Consider the following 24,226-nt stretch of genomic DNA (forward strand, 5'->3'; position numbering starts at 1 on the left):
ACCCAAAAGAATGGGCATTCTAAACAAATCGGCGTAATTATAATTTCAAGTTCAGCTGTTTTTCACCATGTAATGGCTTGGGGGCCCCAAAGCCTACCCTGGTGACAAGGTTTGCCTCTGGTGACATCAAATGGAATCAATTTTTGTTTGTTGCTTGAACGACTACCGGTCTCAGGCAGAAAACCCAAAACAGTGCATGCGTTTATGTCTATGCCACCAGATGCACTTTATACCTGCTTGTAATCCAATGCATGAAATCCATTGAAGGCGCCTGACGTCACATCAAAAAGGCTCATCAAGGAGGCTTGCTAACTGTCCCTTGAAATACAGAATCGTCCTTTATTTTTAAATAAAAGTATGGGTTCCGTATTGAGCTGAAACGGGACACAGGACGTTAAAGTTAGTTAAATTGCAGGAAATTACTTTTTTTTTTTTTAAATCCACATTTTTCTGGTGGAGGACCCCGTAACTCCTGCCAAAATGAACTGTGCCGTATTTTATTCATTGACAGTTGGCAACCCTATCATCAAGTAGTAGCCTATCATGATGAAGCACTAGCTCTGGTGTGCTCCTGTCCTGGCTTGGCCCAGATCTGGCCTAGAACTTAGATGTGACTCTGATCCAGTTCCTGACTGCCTGGTCTGTTTTCCGGAACTCTTTCCTGGGTCTCTTTGTGAACCAGTGTTGGCTAATGGAATATGATACTGTATGAAAGCCATATCTTTCAGAGAATGCAAGGGATAGAGAGAGAGAGGGAGAGAGAGAGGGGAAGATAGGGCCCCCCTTTTCCTCCTCAGAGCTGCCTAGCTTTTGCTTTGAAGCCATCAGAGCTTTCACACTTTTTAAAAAACTTTTTTGTGGCTTTTTCATTTTGTGCCAAATGTGTGTGATTTTGTTGTTTGCAATAAAATTTCAACCACCTCATGAATGGGGACTTTGTGTGTCCGTGATTCAAGTACATCGTTTTGCATTCACTCTGAATGGCTAGACATATGTACATCAATAAGGTGTGTCTTTGAAACTGAAACTAAATGTGTCTACACAATTGCAGTAGCAGTAAACACAATTTACAAAAGGATCATGTGTAGGCCTACTAATTCTCAATCTGCTCTTCATGCGTGCAACGCAACTTATAAACCCCTCAGACTTCAAGGCTACTAAAGGGTGTGGAAAGGGCTTTCTCTGACACTCCGACTGGTGGTGGTAATGGAGTGAAATAGCCTTTAAGAGCGGCTCACGCAGTCCCACACAAGTGTAGTTTCACAGATGTGGCTCTGGCAGCGCACACTTTTACACTGTTGAACCTCTGCGCGCCAGGCCCACATCTGGAAACGTTGCATCACAGCAGCAGCAAATGTCCCGGATCGAAGGGAGAAGCTGAGACGGATTTTTTTTCTATCGGCAGAGGCAAACAAAACTCGGCAGCAAAAAAAGAGGATAGAGCTGCGACGCTGTCACTTAAATCGCTTTGGTGAAATCTGCGAGTAGATTGTGATGGGATCTGAAGAATAGACGGGAGCATTGTCAAACTGTTTGGTAAGTGGAAAATTACTTCGGAAGAGCACATCGTGGAAAGTAAGAACCAAAAGCGGAAAACAAAAAGTCATATTGCTGTGACCGCGAAGGAGTGGCACACGGCATCGACCCTGCGACAGAGGGTGATGAAGGCTTTAGAAGAGGTAACAGTTATCTCAATGATTTTAAGTTTTGCCTTTTTTATTCCGATGAGTTGCTGGTTTTGGAGCTTGAGAGGCGTAGTTTTCCATCCCTCTCCAGTTGGCGATTGCGTTACATTTGGACTGATGTCAAGTTCAGGTCATGATCTGCTACTTTTTAAATAGCTGTTGCATTTTATCCACTCGGTTTGTTACAATTCTACAAACTGTTAACATGTAGCTTCATAGGGTCTCAGTTCGAGAATGTGCCAAGTTTTAGAGGAAGCGACACCCTGCGGGTATTTCCTGGGTATCTGCTGAGAATTAGCGTTTGTAGACTCGTGTCTTTTCAGCCATTGATGTGCGCAGCTATTCTGGACTTTACGGTCCCATTCACTTCAATTCATTTTTTTTGGCGTTTTACATATTTCGGACCGTGCGGACGCCGCTGTACTCGTGCGAGGAAAACAACAATTGTCTCGGGTGCTAAACATGGTCATGGAACGGCTTCCTTAACCAGAATGGTGTGTGTTGTGTTATTTCGAAGATAATTAAAGAAAATCTTATTACAATGGGATTTCTCATAGGCATGGTTTTGCATGTCTCTTATCTCTTTTCATGTTGACTGAGCGATCACCGTTACAAGTTTACAAGGTGCCCAGCGCACATATGTATGCATACAAAAAGGAAGAATACATTTCACAGTGTAATTCTGCAAATAATTCACTTCAAAGTTAAGTGTTATTACATAGGCACCATGGTCATCAATATGTGTGTAAGAACAAGTGAAAAAACAAATCGGTCAGTTTGTCAAAGAGGAGATGGTAGATATGCACCATAATACACAGTATTCATCGAAATATGCTCATGAGTTGTATGCTGAAGAAATACTGTACGCACAAATATCTATTTACTGAATTAGACTAATCATGGCCTATCAGAAGTGAGGTAACATACACGAGTGTAAAAATTGTCCTTTGATGGGCCTTGAACCCACAACCTGTGGAATGGTAGGCATGACTCCATCCACTAAGCTACCACAGTTTCAGTAGAATTTGTTTGACCAGAAAACTTCTTGTTGTGCACATTATCACAGCACTAAAAAATCATATAGGCCTACAATCATTTCTTCATCATACTTCAGACAATGAGGTAATGGTGCAGGGAAAATATATTTTATATGATTTATTGTGTTAAAATGCACAACGATCATATCTTTCTGGTCTTAACATTTCTTATGAAACTGTGGTAGCTTAGTGGATGAAGTCATGCTGTCCATACCATAAGTTGTGGGTTCAAGGCCACTCAGCATTCAACTTTTACTCACGTGTATGTAACCTCACTCCTGATATAGGCCTACATTATAAGGCTTATTGGGAAAATAAATATTTGTGCCTTCAGTATGTCTTCAGCATATCTTTCAGGAGCACATAGCGACACATACTGTGTATTATGCTACATATCATCCACAGTGTCTGCTTTGAGAAATTAATCATTCTCAATTTGCACTACTTATTACATATGTGGTATGATCTGTTAACTTCAGAGTTACTTATTTTCAGAATTACAGAAAGTTCTGATCATTCTGCACATTGTAAGATGAAATGGTGATGACGCAGTGAACATGCTAAGAGATATGAAACCTGTCCAATCATGCAAATGACATCCCACTATAATAACTTAAGATTTTATTCAATTTTCTTCAAAACAACACAACACATTGCAGAAATTCTTGTAGCCATCATATGTAGGCCTATAGGATGTAATGGAAGCATTTACACATTGTCAGCAGCGCAAGCACCCTTTTCTCACAGACCCTTGATGTGCCCTACAGACAGACTTGAAGTACTTTGTACATGGGCCCATCTAAAACATGCAGTACAATGTTAAAGGGACAGTTTGATCAATTTCAACATGCAGTTGTAATGCTCACACTGGACTTGTCAGTGCCTGAGATTTTTTTTTCTTTCTTCAGCCGATCCTGGTCATTGTAATGGGGGCAGCTCTTTGTTTACATTTCAAAAAAACATTTTTATTTATTCCCAAAAACATCCAAAAGGTTATAAAACATCAGCAGACAACTAGCAAGCAGCAGTACCTTTTTGGGAAAATATTTGGAGTTGGCCTATGTTTTATTTTTTTAAAATGTAAACAAACGCTGCCCCCATTAGAATTGCTCATATCTCGGAAAGGGCTGAGCCGAAAAATGTGGCATCACCAGGTACTGACAAGTCAAGGGTAGCGTGAGCAATACAACTGCATGTTGAAATTGACCAAACTGTCCCTTTAAGATTTTGTTTGTTAATTCTTAACCTACAAACATAGAAAAGACAGAGGAGATGGACATAGAAAGACATTGGAAACTTCTTGAATGTAGCAATCCCATTACAATAGAAACAACATGAATTGTTTGCCAATTAATGACTATATGTAGTAGCCTAGCCCAGTGGTTCCCAACCTTTTTCTTCAGGGACCCATGTTTTTACTATTGTAAGGTTTGGTGACCCAGCGCCCGCATGAGAGGAAGTCACTCGATACGCTCTGTCTCCTACGAAAACTCATTTTAGTCATCATTTTATTCCTCAATTCGTCTTTGTTCAAAAACAGAATAAATGTTTAATGTAGCACTTAAATTTTGTTGCTTCTATGCATTTGTCATTTATTCAACATGGGCTACATATGGTATTAAAATGAAACCCCTTAAACTCAAGAGGGCTTCGCGACCCCCTGTGGATCTTTGGCGACCCATAGGTTGGGAATCACTGGCCTAGCCTATAATGCAACCTTTGTTATATAGCCTAATAGTGAGTTAAATTGAATCCGAATGTCTCAGCGTGCCCTACAATATCGCCCCCCTGTGGCCACATTAGCTAATGAAGATAATGTTGCTTGAGTGATATGTGGCATGTGCATTATTGAGGAAAGAGGCTATGTGCCGTCAGTATTTTTCCTTCATATCATTCAGAAGCATGGTGTGATGCATACTTTGTACTATGTTGCGCATATCTACCATCTCCTCTTTGACAAACTGACCGATTTGTTTTTTCACTTGTTCTTACACACATATTGATGACCATGGTGCCTATGTAATAACACTTAACTTTGAAGTGAATTATTTGCAGAATTACACTGTGAAATGTATTCTTCCTTTTTGTATGCATACATATGTGCGCTGGGCACCTTGTAAACTTGTAACGGTGATCGCTCAGTCAACATGAAAAGAGATAAGAGACATGCAAAACCATGCCTATGAGAAATCCCATTGTAATAAGATTTTCTTTAATTATCTTCGAAATAACACAACACACACCATTCTGGTTAAGCAAGCCGTTCCATGACCATGTTTAGCACCCGAGACTATTGTTGTTTTCCTCGCACGAGTACAGCGGCGTCCGCACGGTCCGAAATATGTAAAACGCCAAAAAAATGAATTGAAGTGAATGGGACCGTAAAGTCCAGAATAGCTGCGCACATCAATGGCTGAAAAGACACGAGTCGTTTGTAGGCACATAACCCAGTGCTCGTAGCGGTGTGTGTGTATGTGTGTGTGTGTTGTTGCTTAGCTTAAGACCGACCCTAGGGAAACAGAGACGAATTGTCTTTGGTTGAGAGCTCTGCTCTGCATGTCCTGAACTCGGCGCAAAGCAAAGCGCACGTCGTCGTCTCTGAGCTGAGGTAAGTTCTAAGGTGACATTTCTCGTCATGTAGCCTACTCGTTTTCGTGGCTGCTGATGGCTGGCCCACATGTGGTCATTAGTCAGCTCTTGAACTGTGTGGTTCCGCGTTGGTGCAAAAGCAAGCAGGCTTTGTAGACTGCCTGTCACCTCTTCAGAAAAAAATTTCATCACAGTAAGTTATGTTGCTGTACAGTAGGTCTGCTCTTTTAAATCTTGCTCTAACTTTATGACTGGCTAAGCCTGCTTGTGTGCCTTGACGAGAGAGAGAGAGAGAGAGAGAGAGAGAGATGTGGCGTTTGGAGAGAAAGCAAAACGTTCTATCCATCTCAAGGACAGACAAAGTTTAGTAAACAGGTGGACCAGCATGCTGGTAGGCTGGGCTCATCATACAGTGTAAATAGCCTATCTCAACCCAGTGGGTGAGGCAGTGGCAGTTGTGGCAGTTTCCTCTTTCAAGCTCAGGGACAGACAGCTAAATTAGCAGTCGATTATGGAATAAGACTATGGAATAATTGTGTGTGTGTGTGTGTGTGTGAGAGAGAGAGAGAGAGAGAGAGAGAGAGAGAGAGAGAGAGAGAGAGAGAGAGAGAGAGAGAGAGAGAGAGAGAGATTGGCCAACCGTCAGCAAGATTATTCCGCCGGTATGTGGTTGTTTATATGGATTCAGCTGTGCAGGGTCTGCTGACACACTTGTTGACTTTTTACCTCGGGACGTTTGGGGCAGGCCAAGCGGGCCGGGCCTGGGGCAGTCAGTCATCCGGGGAATGATGATGATGATGAGTCTAGGGCCTCAGGCCTCAGGCTTGAGGGTGGCCAGGCTGGTGCTGGTGCTGGCTCTCCTCCCCTGGCTCTCAAAACTAGGTCACCTTCTCACTTCACCAGAGTTGGGCTGGGTTTGGGATGGGCCGTGCTGGTCTAAGGGCTATGGGATATGACTGGGCTTGGCCAAGCTGGGATGGGTCTGGGCTATGGGTTGGGTCGGGTGGTCAATATGGGCAATGGGCTGGGCTAAGTGCTATGAATGGGCTGGGATGGGATGGGTCTGGGCTATGGGTTGGGTCGGGTCTTGGATATGGACAGTGGGCCGTGCTGGTCTAAGTGTTATATGGGATATGACTGGGCTTGGACGGGTCGGGATGGGATGGGTCTGGGCTACCGTTTGGGTCGGGTCTTGGATATGGGCAATGGACTGGGCTGGTTACATTACATTTAGATTACATTTGATTGCACTTAGCTGACGCTTTCATTTATTCAAAGCGACTTAAAACTATTATTTTTCAGGGTATTGGTTTCAGTCCCTGGAGCAATGTGGGGTTAGGTGCCTTGCTCAAGGGCACTTCAGCCATGGATGGAGATGTAGGGAGAGGTCAGGGGGGATTCGAACCAGCAAGCCCTAGATTGAAAGGCCAACTCTCTAACCACTAGGCCACGGCTGCCCCTGTTTCTGAGCAATGGGCTGGGCTAGGTAGAGGCTATGCTGGGCTGGGCTGGTCCATGGCCTGGGCTGGCCTGGATGTGGGTCTACAGTAGGGCTAGTGCTAGGGATGGGATAGGGATGAGATAGGATGGGGTAAGCACCCTGCACTCCCATCACGCATCAGCGCAGTAGACAAACTTCACCTCTGAGAAGCACACACGCACACATGCACACACACACACTGGATGCATGAGGGTAAATGAACATGTTAACATTTGTTAACATAATGTTAACATTTCTCATTCCATACTTTCTCAGGCTTTGGGGTGTGTGGGGGGGTGGGGGTCTAATGTCTTTCAGTAAATCACTGTATCCTGCTGTATATTACATTTTAAATTTCCATTCTTTATTTCTAATACCTCGATGAAGGCAAACATTAAGCCTAGATGTTGCCTGGATAAGACCCACTACTTCAGTAAGCCTGTCTTTAATGCATTATCCCATTTGAAAAGCCTAAATAATTAATTGCATTCAGCAAATTGCACATGCACAAGTTTCAGGGAATTGTTCTTGTGACGGGAAAGGACTGGTGTGTGCATTGCAATTAATCGCAGCCCAAATGGGAATGAGATTACACTGAAGATGTAAATTGATGATGCACGCCACAAATGCATCCTTCAGATGCACATAAAGTATACGAATGCACACTCAAGATGTAAATACATGAGACGCACACTACAGATGTACACTACAAAGAAACACTTGCGAGACACACTAAATATACACATCAAAGTTACGTAGTTGAAGCAGGACTGCTGTCACTTTTTGTTGGGTAAAGACACTGAAAGTGAATGGAGCATAATGTCACATGTGTCAACACAGCCTTGTCACTAGGAGCCAGGGCCAGATTAGGATGACCCAGGGCCCCTTGGTTACAGGTTGCTGTGGGCCTCCCTGGAAGACAAATTTCACAACAAAATTACATAGACAGTGTCATTATTTTTTTTTTTTAAACTAGAAATTAAGGATAACATGCCTGCTAACTGTGGAGAGGAGTAAGACTATTTCAAACTGCACTCAACATTACAGATTCATGTCTTTCAACTTTTGGACAATTGGGGGGGGGGGGGGGGGTTAGCAGGTGGGGGCCCCTATAAACTGCAGCGATATCTAGACTGTGCGTTAATCCGGCCCTGCCAGCAGCAGTCTGACTATGTCTGTCTGAATATGATCTGTTGCGCAAGGAGCTGATCTCATACATACTGTAAGCATTATCATTGTCAGATATGAAGGATGTGTGTTTTGGTGTTAACCGTTGACCTTCCATCTCAATGCCAGGAATCTCGGACTGCTTTAGTGGCATGCAGCACTTTGTTTGTTTTGCATGTTAGTTGGTCGTTTTGATTCCTCATCTTTGCTAAGTGTCTGAATCAGTTGAAGGTAAAATATTCATACACAGTATGAAGCATGCATATACAGTACTGTATGCATTTTCATGAGTCGCCATGAAGGGGGAAGCGATAAATATTCTTTACCGTTCTGTTCTGTGAGAAGAAGAAGAAAAATAGCGATAGCCACATCTTGTTTGTTTGTGTCCACTGTCGAGGCTTATTTATGTCTTGTTTTGTAAGGCATGCTGGGTCTCTGCTAAGTGCAGTGTGCTGCAATGTAAAGCAGACTGCAGGTGAAACAGTTATGGAGACTAGACACTAGATATTAGACCAAGGCATCTTTTCTACATTCTCTGTCTTCACGCACGCACGCACACACGCACACACACTGAGAAAGGCTACTAGACCAAAGAAAAGAAATTCAAAAAGGAAGAGTGTCTTCAAGCTCTATGTTTTACACATTGTCTTTAGAGAGAGAGAGAGAGAGAGAGAGAGAGAGAGAGAGAGAGGAGATGAGAGAGAGAGAGAGAGAGAGAGAGAGAGAGAGAGAGAGAGAGAGAGAGAGAGAGAGAGAGAGAGAGAGAGAGAGAGAGATGAAGAAATGCAAACAAGAGAGAGATTATTAGTATACAAGCGCTGTGTTTTATACAGAGAGAGAGAGAGAGAGACGCACAGAGAAAGAGACTAGACCAAAACAAAGAAATGCAAACAAAAGAGAGATTATTCGTATACAAGCTATGTGTTTCATACATTCTCTTTCTTTTTAGAGAGAGAGAGCGAGAGAGAGACAGAGAGAGACAGAGAGAGACAGAGAGAGAGAGAGAGAGAGAGAGAGAGAGAGAGAGAAGAGAGAGAGAAAGAGAAAGAGAGAGAGAGAGAGAGAGAGAGAGAGAGAGAGAGAGAGAGAGAGAGAGAGACGCCACATCACATCACATGCTGCTGGAGAGGATGTTCCCCCCACTTCCCCTCTGCTCAGCAGGTCATGTGACCAGTGATCTTGCACATCAGCAACCAAATATACGACACAGAGGAACAGTGAGAAGGAACGCCGCAGCAGCAAGGTGGACACTGAGGTCATAGAGAGAGAGAGAGAGAGAGAGAGTTTTACCAGTTTTACTCAGCAGAGTTGCTGTTATTTTCTATTTTTTTGGTAAGTTCTGGTGAGGTAACAACAAAAGTGGCGTGTGTGTGTGTGTGTGTGTGTGTGTGTGTGTGTGCGTGTGCGTGTGCGTGTGCGTGTGCGTGTGCGTGTGTGTGTGTGTGCAGTGGTGTGTGTGTTCAGTGAATGTGAGTGTATTTCGGGTTATTTTAGGAGGCTGAATAACATCAGTCAGCTCAGCCGCCACTAGGCCCCGACCGCTGACGATGCTCTTACTGAGGCCACACACACACGCACACACGCACACACCCACACAGACTTCCTCCAGCATACTGAAGCACTTGTCTTGCTGATGCACTCTTCATCAACATCCAGAGCAAAATCAGAGTGACATTTTGCTGAGTCTCTCTCGCTCTCTCACTCTCTCCCGCTCTCACTCTCTTCCTCTCTCTCTCTCTCTCTCTCTCTCTCTCTCTCTCTCTCTCGCTATATCTGTGAGCTCTCTCTCTCTCACACACACACACATACTCATCCACTGCAAATCATGACAAACTTTTCTGAACTTCATAACAAAACAAGGATCACTGATGAGTGCAAAGTTAGATGTACAGATGAGTAGTGTGAGAGATGCAGAGAGGCCAAATATGAGGGAGAGGGACAGAGACAGAATATGTTGTACAAGTTTGTGTGTGTGAGTGTGTACTAGGGGTGGTACGGTTCACAAAATTCACGGTTCGGTTCACATCACGGTGTCAAGGTCATGGTTTTCGGTTCTCTACGGTTCTTTTTTTTTGTTCATGATAAATGATGCACTGGGAATATTAAACAATATTTATATAACTGCAGTTATAAAGTGATGTATAGGCTTATAATAGGCTTATTGTATAGGCTCATAATGTGAAAATGGTGTGATTTTAATTGTGTCATCCTCTGATTGGTCTTATACGCAAATGTTTTAATCAGAGAGACTGGATAAGATACTCCTAGAATGTCTGTTTTACATATTTTTCTGGGCAGTACATGAATTGCGGTTTGCGACAGATGGCACGGTTCAGTTCGGTATGTGTGTGAATTGTACGGTTTCGGCTTTCGGTGCGGTTTGTGCCATCCCTAGTGTGTACACTGTTGGATGAGACAGGCAGAATATGAACGTGTGACAGAGAAAGTAGTGCAGTTTCTCCACAGCATGTCACTGAGTTCGCCATGTGGCCTGAGAAGGCAAGTGTTAAGAGCTAATGAGGAAGTTGACGAGAGAGAGAGAGAGAGAGAGAGAGAGAGAGAGAGAGAGAGGGAGAGAGGGAGAGAGGGAGAGAGAGAGACAGAGACAGAGAGAGAGAGAGAGAAATAGAGCGAGAGAGAGAGAGAGAGAGAGAGAGAGAGAGAGAGAGAGAGAGAGAGAGAGAGAGAGAGCGCAGACACACACACACACACACACACACCGGGTGACAGAGGCATAGGACCTCAAGAGACCACAAGAACAGAAAAGCGAGAGAGACCAGATAGACTGAGTTGCTAAAGAGACAGAGCGGGAGCAAGAGTGAGAGACAGAGAGAGGTAGAGGACTTTAAGAGATCACCATAGTACAGAAGACCAGAGAGACTGCAGCTATCAAATAGACAGACAGCTGTGGGGACTGAGATCTGTGGGCAACACAGCTCCTGAGTGACTTAACTGTTCGGGCAAACGGGAGAGTTTGAAGGCTTGGAACGTGGCGGATATGTAATTGACTTTGTATAGAGTGGGCTCAAGTTTGATCTCCCAAGGGGGCGTTGTCCTCTCCTTCTCTTTTTGTGACGTTTGGTGGTGGCTTGCACAAGATGTGCGCTACCGCCATCTACAGCGCTAAGGGGAGTAGGGGACTCCATTTATTCTCAACCGTTAGACTAACAAGGTATCGTAACCGAAGGTCTCCTAAAGGGGCGTTCAGTTCACCTGACATCACATGCATCCTGAAATAGTCAGAGCCTGAAGTATCTGTCTCTAATCTACCCTCTCTGGTTTGGGTATCACTGAAGTAGAGAGACCAGAATGAGGCAAACATGAGAGAGACCAGAGAGACTGAGATGAATAAATCTACAGCTCTGGAGACCTGAGATCTGAGGGGAACGCAAGTGAGTGTCTTGGCCACTAGTCCTGGGTGTTTAGGCCACTGGTCCTCCGTCCTCCTGAGTGTCTAGGCCACTGGTCCTGAGTGTCTAGGCCACTGGTCCTGAGTGTCTAGGCCACTGATCCTGAGTGTCTAGGCCAGTGGTTCCCAACCTTTTTCTTCAGGGACCCATATTTTTACCATTGTAAGCTTTGATGACCCAACCGCGCGAGCGCTCACACGAGAGGAAGTCTCATGATACTCTGTTTCCTGCGAAAACTCATTTTAGTTATAATTTTATTCCTCAATTAGTCTTCAGTCAAATATAGAATAAATGTTTAATGTAGCACTTACATTTTGTTGCTTCTATGCATATGTTAGTTTAAATGCTTTGCCATTTATGAACATGGGCTATATATGGTATAGGGTGCGTTGCAATATGCGGCCTCCTCCACTTGCCTCCTCCACTTGCGTCTCTCCTCGTACCAGGAAGTAATATGCCATGATGACGTCACTGACAACAGCATTGCATTTCAATATCTTGCAAAAGCTCAATAGACCAAATAATATACAACCATCACAAAGATAAAATCTCATGCACAAAAGTTTGAGAAGTCCATGAACAACAATGCACTGCAGGGAAATGTTTGTATTGGTGCGAACGGCATGTCATGCGTTCAATGGCGTCTGAGATTTCAGATGCCGTGAGGATGCGCTGGCAGGTCGCATCATCACACTTTTTCTCATTTGCAATTGGGATGGTGAATGAAAAACAGTCCCTCAAAAGTTGTTGTGGCTAGGCTGACAGCTGGGAAACTTTATCGTTTTCTCCACGGAGGAGGGGCCAGGAGGCGGGTCGAGGAGACAAGCGCAAGTGGAGGAGGCAAGGTCGCATATTGCAACGCACTCATAGCTTCACGATTCGCGACACTCTGTGGGTCTTTGGCGACCCATAGATTGGGCCCCGACCCATAGGTTGGGAACCACTGGTCTAGGCCACTAGTCCTGAATAGTGTCTAGGCCACTGGGCCTGAGTGTCTAGACCACTGGTCCTGAGTGTCTCTAGTAACTGGTCCTGAGTGTCTAGGCCACTGGTCCTGAGTGTCTAGGCCACTGGTCCTGAGTGTCTAGGCCACTGGTCCTGAGTGTTTAGGCCACTGGTCCTGAGTGTCTCTAGCAACTGGTCCTGAGTGTCTAGGCTGCCCATGAGCTAGCCTCATTGTTTAGTTTTCATGAAGAATGACTTGGAGGTCAACTTCCTGCTGCTTGCTATTCAGTAAGCAAGTAAGTCTGAGGCATCTTGCTCACAATTTGTGTGTGTGTGTTTGTGTATATTACCTAATTTATCCGCGGCACCCCAGGGTGCCCCGGCACCCCTGTTGAGAAACACTGGTCTAGACCACTGGTCCTGAGTGTCTCTAGTAACTGGTCCTGAATGTCTAGGCCACTGCTCCTACATGTGTTTAGGCCACTGGTCCTGAGTGTCTAGGCCACTGGTCCTACATGTGTTTAGGCCACTGGTCCTACATGTGTTTAGGCCACTGGTCCTGGTTGTCTAGGCTGCCCCTGAGCTTGCTTCATTGTTTAGTTTTCATGAAGAATGACTTGGTGGTCAACTTCCTACTGCTTGCTATTCAGTAATCAATAAGTCTGAGGCATCTTGCTCACAATTTCCGTATGTGTGTGTGTGTGTGTGTGTGTGTGTGTGTGTGTGTGTGTGTGTGTGTGTGTGTGTGTGTGTGTGTGTGTGTGTGTGTGTGTGTGTGTGTGTGTGTGTGTGTGTGTGTGTGTGTGTGTGCACGTGCACGCACGTGGTGCCATTGTGCACGTTAGGCTTCAGGTGACAAGAGGAAGTACAGTACTTCACCCTCAAATCTAAATCTCCTTGTTTTAACGGAAACTGTGTGTGCACTGTGCATGTGCGTGTCTGTGCGTGCAAACGTGTGTGTGTGTGTGTTTAAGTGTAAGAGAGACTATTTTCTTGTAATTTTCGCACATAGTACCCTTAAAGTGGCCTAAAAGCACAGGTTCAGAAGCCCTGTCAGCTAAATGCATGTTTGCGGTGGCAGGTAAGGGAAGATGAATTCAACACACAACAGAAAGGGTTAATAAGAACTAGAATTAGAAAAAAAAATACATCCGTCCATCTCCTGCAGGTTACTTTACCAATGTAGATTGCAGTTTGGCAGAACTGTAGATGGCAGTTCACATTCAGTGGTTTCCATAGGTTCCTTATATTCTGCAGGTTCTACCAGAGGCAGGATTTCCCTTGGTCCATTTCGATATCTAATCTCCTGTCCTCCCTTTGTGCTTGTGGCCTTGTGATGACGTTGCAAGACTTAATTGACAATTGAAAGGTAATTTTCTCATTTTCAGTCAGGATGTTGAAAGGAGAAAAGCCCCCCGAAAGTTGTGCCTAGGCTGCAACGTAAAAATTAAGCGTAAACATTATTGTTTTCTCCAGTTAGTGAAGCTCAAGGCCACAAGCCCAAGGTAAGGATGGGAGGTTAGATAATGAGATGTACTGAGTCGCTAGGCATTCAGGGCTTGTATTAGGCACAGTTTTGATATCAGCTGTTTTTCTTTTTCTACCATGATGCTCTACATCTAAGCTCAGTAGATGAAGTGCTAAAGCAAGGCCAGTGTTACTAACATGCCTTCCCATATGAGAACTGACATGACAAACCACAACTAGGAAATCAAGCTTTTTCTGAAACGTGAGCCAGGGCAGGGCCGTGTGACTTGTGTTTTGAAAGGTTACCAGTAGACGTCTTTCTCACTACCACGAAACGCTTACCTCATCAGAGGAAAAGAAACTTCCTCAAATGAAACAGGCTACTGGTCAGAGCTTCCTCTTCCAGCAGACTTCATGCCTCTCCATGCCCACCGTCCCTCTCTATCTGTCAGTGCAGTGTTGGACATTTACAGACCAATGGAGAGTGCTTTGAGTCATAAATGCATGCTGGGGCTGAATGTGTTACATCAGGGGTGGGGAAACTACATCCCTTGAGGCTGCCTTTTCCGGCCCCTGATATAATTCTAATGTTATGCAGTTTCACATGAACTATGGTATGTATTAGGGCTGCACAATTAATCGAAAATAATAGAAAATCGTGATAAATTAGTGCAATCAAAGTCGAAATTTTAATCGTGATTTAATCGTGGCAATGGTGACCTACCTTTAAGAGCGTCCTTGAAGCCAGAACATACTGACAGGCTGATGTTTCTGGACAGAAATCTGTCCACCTAAGTTTCATGCTATTGCCTTTACATAATTATCACAATTCATTTTATTTTGCTCATCCCGTATATAATTCATTCTTAGTTATATTTCATCTTGTTGTAATTTTCAAAAAAATTCAGCAAAAAATCAATAATCGTGATTAATAATCGTGATTATGATTTTGACCAAAATAATCGTGATTATGATTTTTTTCCATAATCGTGCAGCCCTAGTATGTATTGTAAAGGAATCTCTGAAATTACATTTACAATATAATTTAAGTTATATTTTCAGGGGACCTAGTGAAGGTGGGGTGTGTTGTAAAGGCGGCTACCTTCAATATAGACCTAAAGTACAAGAGGATATCCTGGTTTGAGTTCATAGTACGGCCCTTGGAGGGCTTTATAAAAATTGAAGTGGTCCCCGAATTAAAACGGTTCCCCACTCCTGTTACATGGTGTCTATAGAATAGGACATATTGTGTTACAGTTTCGTAAAAGGTATGAATATGTCATCCAAATGCAAACACATCATATGACTTCATAAGTGAAGGGAGCAAGAGGCCTACAAGTCATTGCAGTAAGTAGACCGGGATGGAGAACCAAGAGACTACGTATGGTCGTCAGTGCATAAAGGTGAGACTGTAGAATCCTAAAATCGGCCGTATTGGCAACATACACTTAAATCAGGGATGTCAAACTCAGGCCCAGGGGCCAAATCTGGCCCACATAGTCATTTTATCCGGCCCGCGAGATCATTTTTTTCAAAGTGTATTACTGTTGAGCCACACCTACACTATTAATGCATAGCATATCAAGACTTGAACATGAAATTTGGTGTGTCAATATCCCATTTATTTAGCAGTAAGCATAAAGCACAATATACAGGACAGTACAATTGTCAAGACTCCAGTTGTACAATTCAATTGTAATCGGAGTAGACGTAAATTTAGTTGTAATCTAAGTAATTTATACATTGCTACGTTTTGCAAAGTTCTACTACCTGATGCTCTAATGTTCCAAGGCAGCAGAACTCCTAATGGGATGGGAGCAACCTTTGCATTCTGTAGTTTACACTGTAGATGAAAAGCCCCCAGTTGGTTCCATGTGGTGCCTGTGCTGAACTATGCATGTTTACAGTGTGATGTCAGAGCAGAGGGCTAATGCTAAACAGCAGTGCTGCCAAGCATGTTCTGTAGCTAGTATATGGATCTGGGTCAATGACGTTTTTTAGGGCTCAGACGTCAAGTGGTATACCACAGCTAATGCCCATGAATTAATTAGCAATTGGTAATGAATGTACTGCAATGAATATGCTTCTTATATAATTCACTAAAAACAAAGCAAAAAATACTGTACCATGGTGGCATTATCTGTGGATGCACCACCCTGACCTGTGCTACTACTAAAACGTCATTGACCCATCTCTGTTGGGTTACCATGAGTTTTAACAAATTGTAATCTGGAGTACCATCATCTGACACGTTCTGCTGCAGAACCCTAAATACTATAATGTTCCACAGCAGCAGAACCCCTGATGAGAGGGGAGCAACCTTCACATTACAGCAGGTTTAGATCAAAGGCCCTCAGTGGTTCCACATGCTGCCTGTGCTGCATGGATAGCGGAGGGCAAAGAGGTCACTTTTCCAAGGCCCAGGGAGAGAGTGGGGGGCCCAGAATTTACTCCCCATTCAGAGTGGGGCCTTTTCAAACGGCTTTGCCCCTGGGTGAGCTGTGAGCGGCCCGGCTGTACTATACATGTGCTGAGTGATGTCAGCTAACGCTAAATAGCAATGCCAGGCATGTGCATGTATCTGTGTTGGGTTACAGTCAATATTGGCTTCTTGGCCTTAGCCGGAATACCGAAACAGCATCTCCAGACTTCAGACAGTGATTGAAAACGTATTGATTAGATGCTGTGGGCAAATGGGGATTGTAAAATCACTAGGGTGTTTGAAATAAATGGTTATTGGTGGATTGGTCGATTATGGTCGGTTATTTAGTTTGCGTTGGTAAATGGTGCTTAGTTGGCAAGTGATTAGTGTCGCGCAGTCATCAATCTGGTACCACACACACACACACACACACACACACACACACACACACACACACACACACACACACACACACACACACACACACACACACACACACACACACACACCTTGTCTTGTCACGCTTGTCACTCTCTATCTACACACTTAAAGACTGTCTTACTGGGGACATTTGGTTACCCACATTGATAGTTATATGAACACACACCTAGCTTCTCACTATATATTCACGTTGCCTTCCTCACCCCCCCCTCTCTTTTTCACTGTCATCCCTTTAACTTCTTTCCTGCCACTCACCCTTAAAGGGACAGTTTGGTCAATTTCAACATGCAGTTGTAATGCTCACACTACCCTGGACTTGTCAGTGCCTGAGATTTTTTTTTCTTCTTCTTCAACCGTTTCCGAGATCCTGGTCATTGTAATGGGGGCAGCTCTTTGTTTACATTTCAAAACAAAATTTTTATTTATTCCCAAAAACATCCAAAAGGTTATAAAACTTCAGCAGACAACTAGCAAACAGCAGTACCTTTTGGGAAAATATTTGGAGTTGGCCTATGTTTCATTTTTTAAAAATGTAAACAAACGCTGCCCCCATTAGAATTGCTCATATCTCGGAAAGGGCTGAGCCGAAAAATGTGGCATCACCAGGTACTGACAAGTCAAGGGTAGCATGAGCAATACAACTGCATGTTGAAATTGACCAAACTGTCCCTTTAACACCATTTCTCCGTCACATACCACACACACACACACACACACACACACACACACACACACACACACACACACACACACACACACACACACACACATGCTCTGACACAGACACGTGCTGCAGACACACAAGCATACACATGCACACACATGCAACACATCAAGGGGTGTTGAAAAAAATGCTTTGTCTCTAGCTCACCCAACTCAACACTGACTGACACTTCATCACAGATAGGCCTACATATTGACCTGTGTGTGTGTGTGTGTGTGTGTGTGTGTGTGTGTGTGTGTGTGTGTGTGTGTGTGTGTGTGTGTGTGTGTGTGTGTGTGTGTGTGTGTGTGTGTGTGTTTGTGTGTGTGTGTTTATTTGCATGCCATTTGAACGACTTCCTTTTGCTGTGTCAGCTGCTGCATGTCAAACGGTGCCATGACAGGATGCACATTTAACTACTCACCGTGTGTGTGTGTGTGTGTGTGTGTGTGTGTGTGTGTGTGTGTGTGTCTGTCTGTCTGTCTGTCTGTCTGTCTGTCTGTCTGTCTGTCTGTCTGTCTGTCTGTCTGTCTGTCTGTCTGTCTGTCTGTCTGTCTGTCTGTCTGTCTGTCTGTCTGTCTGTGCTTACGTTTGTGTTTGTGCATGTGTATGTGTGCGCAAGCACTATAGGGTCATTCTACGCCAAATCAACAAGAGCCCGCCCACTTAGGTCTCAAAAAATTCTGAAAATATTGCCAAGTGTACCCGTGGTACTTAAGAGAAACACTGTAAATTTATTTGAATGAAAAATGTATACTCTCCGTGTTACAGCCAATTTTACTGGGGGAGGGGGGTGCCCATTTTGTTCACACTCTTTTTTTTGTCAAAGTTCACAAGCCCGTAGCTCAATAACTGAACCATGTAGGAAGCTCAAATTTGGCAAGCTGGTACATAGATAGGAATAATTTGTTGCTAAACTGTCAGTTTTGGTCTGTATGATCCTGCATCGTCATAGCATTCCCTCAAAGATGATACAAATTGTACTGGAGTTTTTGGCTGTGCTCTGTTTAGGCCTTCAGAAGACATATTTGTGCCCAACATAGCCTCTTGATTTTTTCCCCTTGTAGAGACAAGTAGGAACACTCTCATAAAAAGCTATAAATAGAAAGGAAACCCCATCAGTGTTTGACCAGAAGACCTCACAAGTCTGACAAATCATTTTGGGTGTCGTTTTCAGAGCTCCAGAACCTCTTGTGGGATTGTCCACAGATTTTTATTTTATTTTTTTCTTCATTCTCCATGAAGTCTTCTTTTTAAAAATGCCAATGAGACTTGTCTTATGTGATGTTTTCTTTTTTAATTTCCACCCTGAACATGGGCAAAATGCAAAAAGAGAGCAACATGATTTTGATAACATTTAATGTAAATACTAAATAATCAAATGCAAATTTTGCCCGGACATGATCACCCGAGAGTCCCTGTGCAGGGGTGCAGGTATCCCTTTTAATTTCAATGATTTCAGGAGCGTTCAATGTGGGAGAAGGTTCGCACACCAAAAGAGACAGTAGGTCAGGCACAAAGAGTCATGTTGTTACTTTTTTTGACCAGCAGATGGCAGCGGAAGAAACGCATAGAAAACATATTGCTCTCAATGTGCATGTTGCCCATGTTCAGGTTGGAAATTACAGAAGAAAACATCACATAAGACAAGTCTCACTGGCATTTTTAAAAAGAAGAATTCATGGAGAATGAAGAAAAAAATAAAATAAAAATCTGTGGACAATCCCACAAGGGGTTCTGGAGCTCTGAAAATGACACCCAAAATGATTTGTCAGACTTGTGTGGTCTTCTGTTCAAACACTGATGGGGTTTCCTTTCAATTTATAGCTTTTTATGAGAGTGTTCCCACTTGTCTCTACAAGGGGAAAAAATCAAGAGGCTATGTTGGGCACAAATATGTCTTCTGAAGGCCTAAACAGAGCACAGCCAAAAACTCCAGTACAATTTGTATCATCTTTGAGGGAATGCTTTGACGATGCAGGATCATACAGACCAAAACTGACAGTTTAGCAACGAATTATTCCTATCTATGTACCAGCATGCCAAATGTGAACTTCCTACATGGTTTAGTTATTGCGCTACGGGCTTGTGAACTTTGAAAAAAAAAATTGTGTGAACAAAATGGGCACCCCCCTCCCCCAGTAAAATTGGCTGTAACACGGAGAGTATACATTTTTCATTCAAATAAATTTACAGTGTTTCTCTTAAGTACCACGGGTACACTTGGTAATATTTTCAGAATTTTTTGAGACCTAAGTGCGCGGGCTCTTGTTGATTTGGCATGGAATGACCCTATACAAAATTCATGCATTATTATGTGTGTGCGTACTGTGTAAGTGTGTGCGTTTGTGCAGCATGCACATGTCGGTGTACGCCTATTGCCTACACATTGTGCATTAACAGTCACATGCAGAAGTTCAGTAGGTCTACTTCTGCTTTTTATTCTCTTTTTAAATATATTTTTAGGGGCTTTTTAGGCCTTTATTGAACAGGACAGTAGAAGATGGTGACAGGAAGTGAGTGGGGGAGAGAGATGGGGAGGTTCGGGAGATGACCTCGGGCTGGAATCGAACCCAGGTCCCCGGTGTAGCAGTGCAGTGCCCTACTGTTTGAGCCACAGCAGGGCCGGCCTACTTCTGCTTATGTGTGTGTGCATGTGTTGTGTTGTGTTGTGTTGTGTTGTGTTGATATGTTTTGTTTTGCACTGCTGTGTTGTGTTGTGTTGTGTTGTGTTGTTTTGTGTTGTGTTGTGTTGTGTTGTGTTGTGTTGTGTTGTGTTGTGTTGTGTTGTGTTGTGTTGTGTTGTTATGTTTTGCACTGCTGTGTTGTGCTAGTGTATTGCGTTGTGTTGTGTTGTGTTGTGTTGTGTTGTGTTGTGTTGTGTTGTTGTGTTTTGTTTTGCACTGCTGTGTTGTGCTAGTGTGTTGTGTTGTGTTGTGTTGTGTTGTGTTGTGTTGTGTTGATATGTTTTGTTTTGCACTGCTGTGTTGTGCTAGTGTGTTGTGTTGTGTTGTGTTGTGTTGTGTTGTGTTGTGTTGTGTTGTGTTGTGTTGATATGTTTTGTTTTGCACTGCTGTGTTGTGCTAGTGTGTTGTGTTGTGTTGTGTTGTGTTGTGTTGTGTTGTGTTGTTCTGTTTTGCACTGCTGTGTTGTGCTAGTGTATTGTGTTGTGATGTTGTGTTGTGTTGGGTGGTGGTGATTTGTTTTCTTTTTTGGTGTTGTGCTGTGTTGTCTTGTGCTCATGTGATTGCAATGCTAAATGCAGGTCAGTGTATTGGGAAGTAAGTTCTTTAACCGCTTGCTGCGTCTACGTAGCGCAGGGGAACTGCAGAGCGTTCATCCTCTGTCGAAAAGCGCGCTGCAGCGGGTACATACTGTACCGTGCTGCACTAGGACTTTGTCGGTTTGTGTGATGTTTAATTTGGGTGTTAGGGAGGGTTTGAGTAAGTGTCAAATGAGTTGGTGGGTTGACTTCTGCAGTGTGTGTGTGTGTGTGTGTGTGTGTGTGTGTGTGTCTCCTGTGTCTGTCTGTGTCGTCTGTGTCTGTGTCTGTGTCTGTGTTTGTGTTTGTGTCTCTCTGTGACTGTGTGTGTGGCTGTGTGTGTTTTAAGTTTGAAAGATTTAAAGAGCCAATGATTTTAACTGACGTGGAGGGGGGCGGAGAAAGGATGAAAGCCCAGACTGTTTAAGAGTCTGTAAATGTGTGTGCGTGCGTCCGTGGGTGCGTCCGTGGGTGCGTGTGCGTGTGTGTGTGTGTGTTGAGTACTTCAAAGGTTGCCACTGCTCTGCACATGGGCTGAGAAGAATGCTAGTGAATTTGGATGTCCTGGGCTCTGCTCCCAGGCTGCTCTCCCTACTTCCCTTCAGCCCTTCAGGATGAGAAGCAGCAACCCTGCTCAGCCGCTCTAGACTCTAGGCAGGGGCAGTTTGGAACTGAATTAGAAAAGATTAGAATGAATTAAAACCACATTGAACACATAGAATAGAACAGAATAGAATAGAATAGAATCGAATGCGGGTAGAGTTGAAGGCGAGCTGAGTTGAATGCTGTTTGGAACTGAATTAGAATAGATTAGCATGAATTAAAACCACATTTAACAAGTAGAATAGAATAAAATGGAATAGAATGCAAAAGAGTAGAGTTGAATGCATTTACTGTCCTTAAGTTATGCACATGGCAAATGTAAATGTAAATTCCTGCAATGATTACATGTCGCTAATTGTGTATGAGGCGACATTAAATAAACACAAATGAGAAGATTTCTTTCAAGCAAGAGTCAGCAGTTCATTTTCACAACCTTACTAATTTCCCAAACTGTAGGGGTGACCCTTTATTGCTTCAAAGAAGTCCATGAATAGTCCACTGTAAACGATTCACTGCACTGTATAAATCCTCAATGAAGGTCACCAAGAGACTAACCATCATGAATAGAGTGTCAGGCCTTCCATCTATATCTGTGTGTTTGCGTGCGCACGCATGCGTGTGTGCTCGTGTGTGTATTCGTGATCCAGAGAGACCTCTTGCTGTGCGTGCGTGCGTGCGTGCATGCGTGCGTGCGTGCGTGCGATCCAGAGAGAGAGGGAGATTGAGATCTCCTGAGAGCTCCTCCAGTACTCTGTGTCATATTGTTTGAATGGCTCCTTTGTGGGAAGTTCTGGCCTAATATTAGCTGCCAGCGCGACCCCAAGACCAGTTTGGCTGGACTCTTGCCCCCAACTAACTCCCAGTGAAAGCAATGTCCCTGCCTGTGTGGGTGTGTGTGTGTGTATGTATATCTTTCTTTGTCTTAGTATGTGTTTATTTGTCGATGTGGTTGTGTTCTTTTTTTTATTTTTAACATTTGTCAGTGACTTGAAATTTAAGTTTTTGTCAGTTTTTGCTTTGGACTTGTAAAACCCTCTGTAATATCCATGGAGGGAGCGTTTCTGTGTGCACTTGTTTTTTGTGTGTCTGTGTCTGTGTCTGTGTCTGTGTCTTTGTGCATGCGGGTGTGTGTGTGTGTGTGTGTGTGTGTGTGTGCGTGTGCGTGTGCGTGTGCGTGTGCGTGCGTGTGCGTGTGCGTGTGCGTGTGCGTGTGCGTGTGCGTGTGCGTGTGCGTGTGCGTGTGCGTGTGCGTGTGCGCGCACTCTCTCGCGCGCACGTGTGCGTGTGCACGCAGGCTTACATGCATGCCTCGTGTTTTGTGTGAATGTAATGTTGTGTATTAATGCTGCAGCACTACTGCATTAGGTAGACTACTGTACATTTTAAGGAAGGAAGTTCTCTTGCAATGTGAAGGCAACAGAATCTTGTGTTTGGGTTCGTGGCCCGGGGCAACCATGGCTGGAGTTTGTCAAAAAAAGGGCAGGACGCCAAGGCACTCTTCTTAGATAAAACCGCTTTATTATAAAGGCTAGTTCATGTTTGAACTTAAATAATTAAAAATACTGCCACTGCCAACATGTTTCGGCCGCTACAGGGCCTTCATCAGGGCACAAGGTGAATCAAGCAGTGCTTGATTCACCTTGTGCCCTGATGAAGGCCCTGTAGCGGCCGAAACATGTTGGCAGTGGCAGTATTTTTAATTATTTAAGTTCAAACATGAACTAGCCTTTATAATAAAGCGGTTTTATCTAAGAAGAGTGCCTTGGCGTCCTGCCCTTTTTTTGATATTTTCTACGTCTTGGCCAAAGAGCACCTTCTAACCACCACCAGTTTTACCACTTGAACGCCGCAGCCCTCCAGCCCTCTACTTTTTCATGGCTGGAGTTTCTACAGGTCAGTACAGGCAGGCTAAAATGTTTGGACAGTCATTTAGCTTAGCTGACACCGTGTACTGCACTGTGTAGCTGACATGTACTGTACTGTGTGCAAGTGCTTTGCCGTTAGTTTTTGTTAGTCAGTTGGTGAGTGTGTGTGCATGTATGCGTGTGTGTGTGTGTATGTGTGTGTGTGTGTGCCTGCGTGTATGCATGTGTGTGTGTACATTCTCTCCCTCTCTCTCTCTCGCTCTCTCGCTCGCTCTCTCTCTCTCTCTCTCTCTCTCTCTCTCTATCTCTCTATCTCTATCTCTCTATCTCTCTCTCTCTCTCTCTCTCTCTCTCTCTCTCTCTCTCTCTCTCTCTCTCTCTCTGTGAAAAGGTTAGCTGAGAGTGTTAGTGACAGTCCCCTAAGGGAGTGCATGGGCCACACATGGTCATCATTGTCTCCACGTGTCATCCACAAATTAAAGAGACGGCCTGCCTGGCTTCTGGCCGCTTATGGCGGGCTGTGTGTGTGCTTGTGTGTGTGCTTGTATGTGTGCTTGTGTCTGTGTGTGTGTGTGTGTGTACTCACGTCTGCTGGAGGATGCTAAAGAAGTACACTAACTGTGTGTATGCGTGTGTGTGAGTGTGTGCTTATGTGTGTGTGTGTGTGTGTGTGTACTCCCATGTGTACTGGAGGGCGCTAAAGAAGTACATTATATGTGTGTGTGCGTGTGTGTGTGTGTGTGTGCGTGTGTGTGTGAAAGAGTTGCTGTTGTGGTTTTTAGCACTTCCTGTTGATGGCCTGTACAGGAAGTGAGGGCCTCAGCAACACACTTCGTTCTGCTTTCTGTGCGCATTCATTTCTCTCTCTCTCTCACTCTCTCTCTCTCTCTCTCTCTCTCTCTCTCTCTCTCTCTCTCTCACTCTCTCTCTCTCTCTCTCTCTCTCACTCCCCCCTTCCTTCTTTCAGCCCCTCTCTTTCTCTTTCTGTCTATTCTTCCGTCTCTCTCTCTCTGTCCTTCCCTTTCTTTCTCTCTCGCCTTCTCGCTCAATTGCGCCCCTCTCTCTCTCTCTCTCTCTTTCGTTCTTTCTCTCATTCTCTCTCTCTCTCTCTCTCTCTCTCTCTCTCTCTCTCTCTCTCTCTCTCTCTCTC

The 24,226-nt window shown here is 44.0% G+C and overlaps 1 protein-coding gene across 3 annotated transcripts in view; it reads left to right on the forward strand.

The window, feature by feature from the left end:
- The first annotated feature begins 1,222 nt into the window (after positions 1-1,222).
- The window catches only part of wipf1b (WAS/WASL interacting protein family, member 1b), a 49,778-nt gene continuing 26,774 nt past the window's right edge, over positions 1,223-24,226 (forward strand). The window contains exon 1 of one of the 3 annotated variants that reach the window (XM_063212056.1): positions 1,223-1,536. The gene's annotated coding sequence lies outside the window, so the exon portion shown is untranslated. The other 2 variants (XM_063212057.1, XM_063212058.1) reach the window with 2 other exon arrangements.

This window comes from Engraulis encrasicolus, chromosome 12, assembly GCF_034702125.1.
Source record: "Engraulis encrasicolus isolate BLACKSEA-1 chromosome 12, IST_EnEncr_1.0, whole genome shotgun sequence".
NCBI classification, from domain to species: domain Eukaryota; kingdom Metazoa; phylum Chordata; class Actinopteri; order Clupeiformes; family Engraulidae; genus Engraulis; species Engraulis encrasicolus.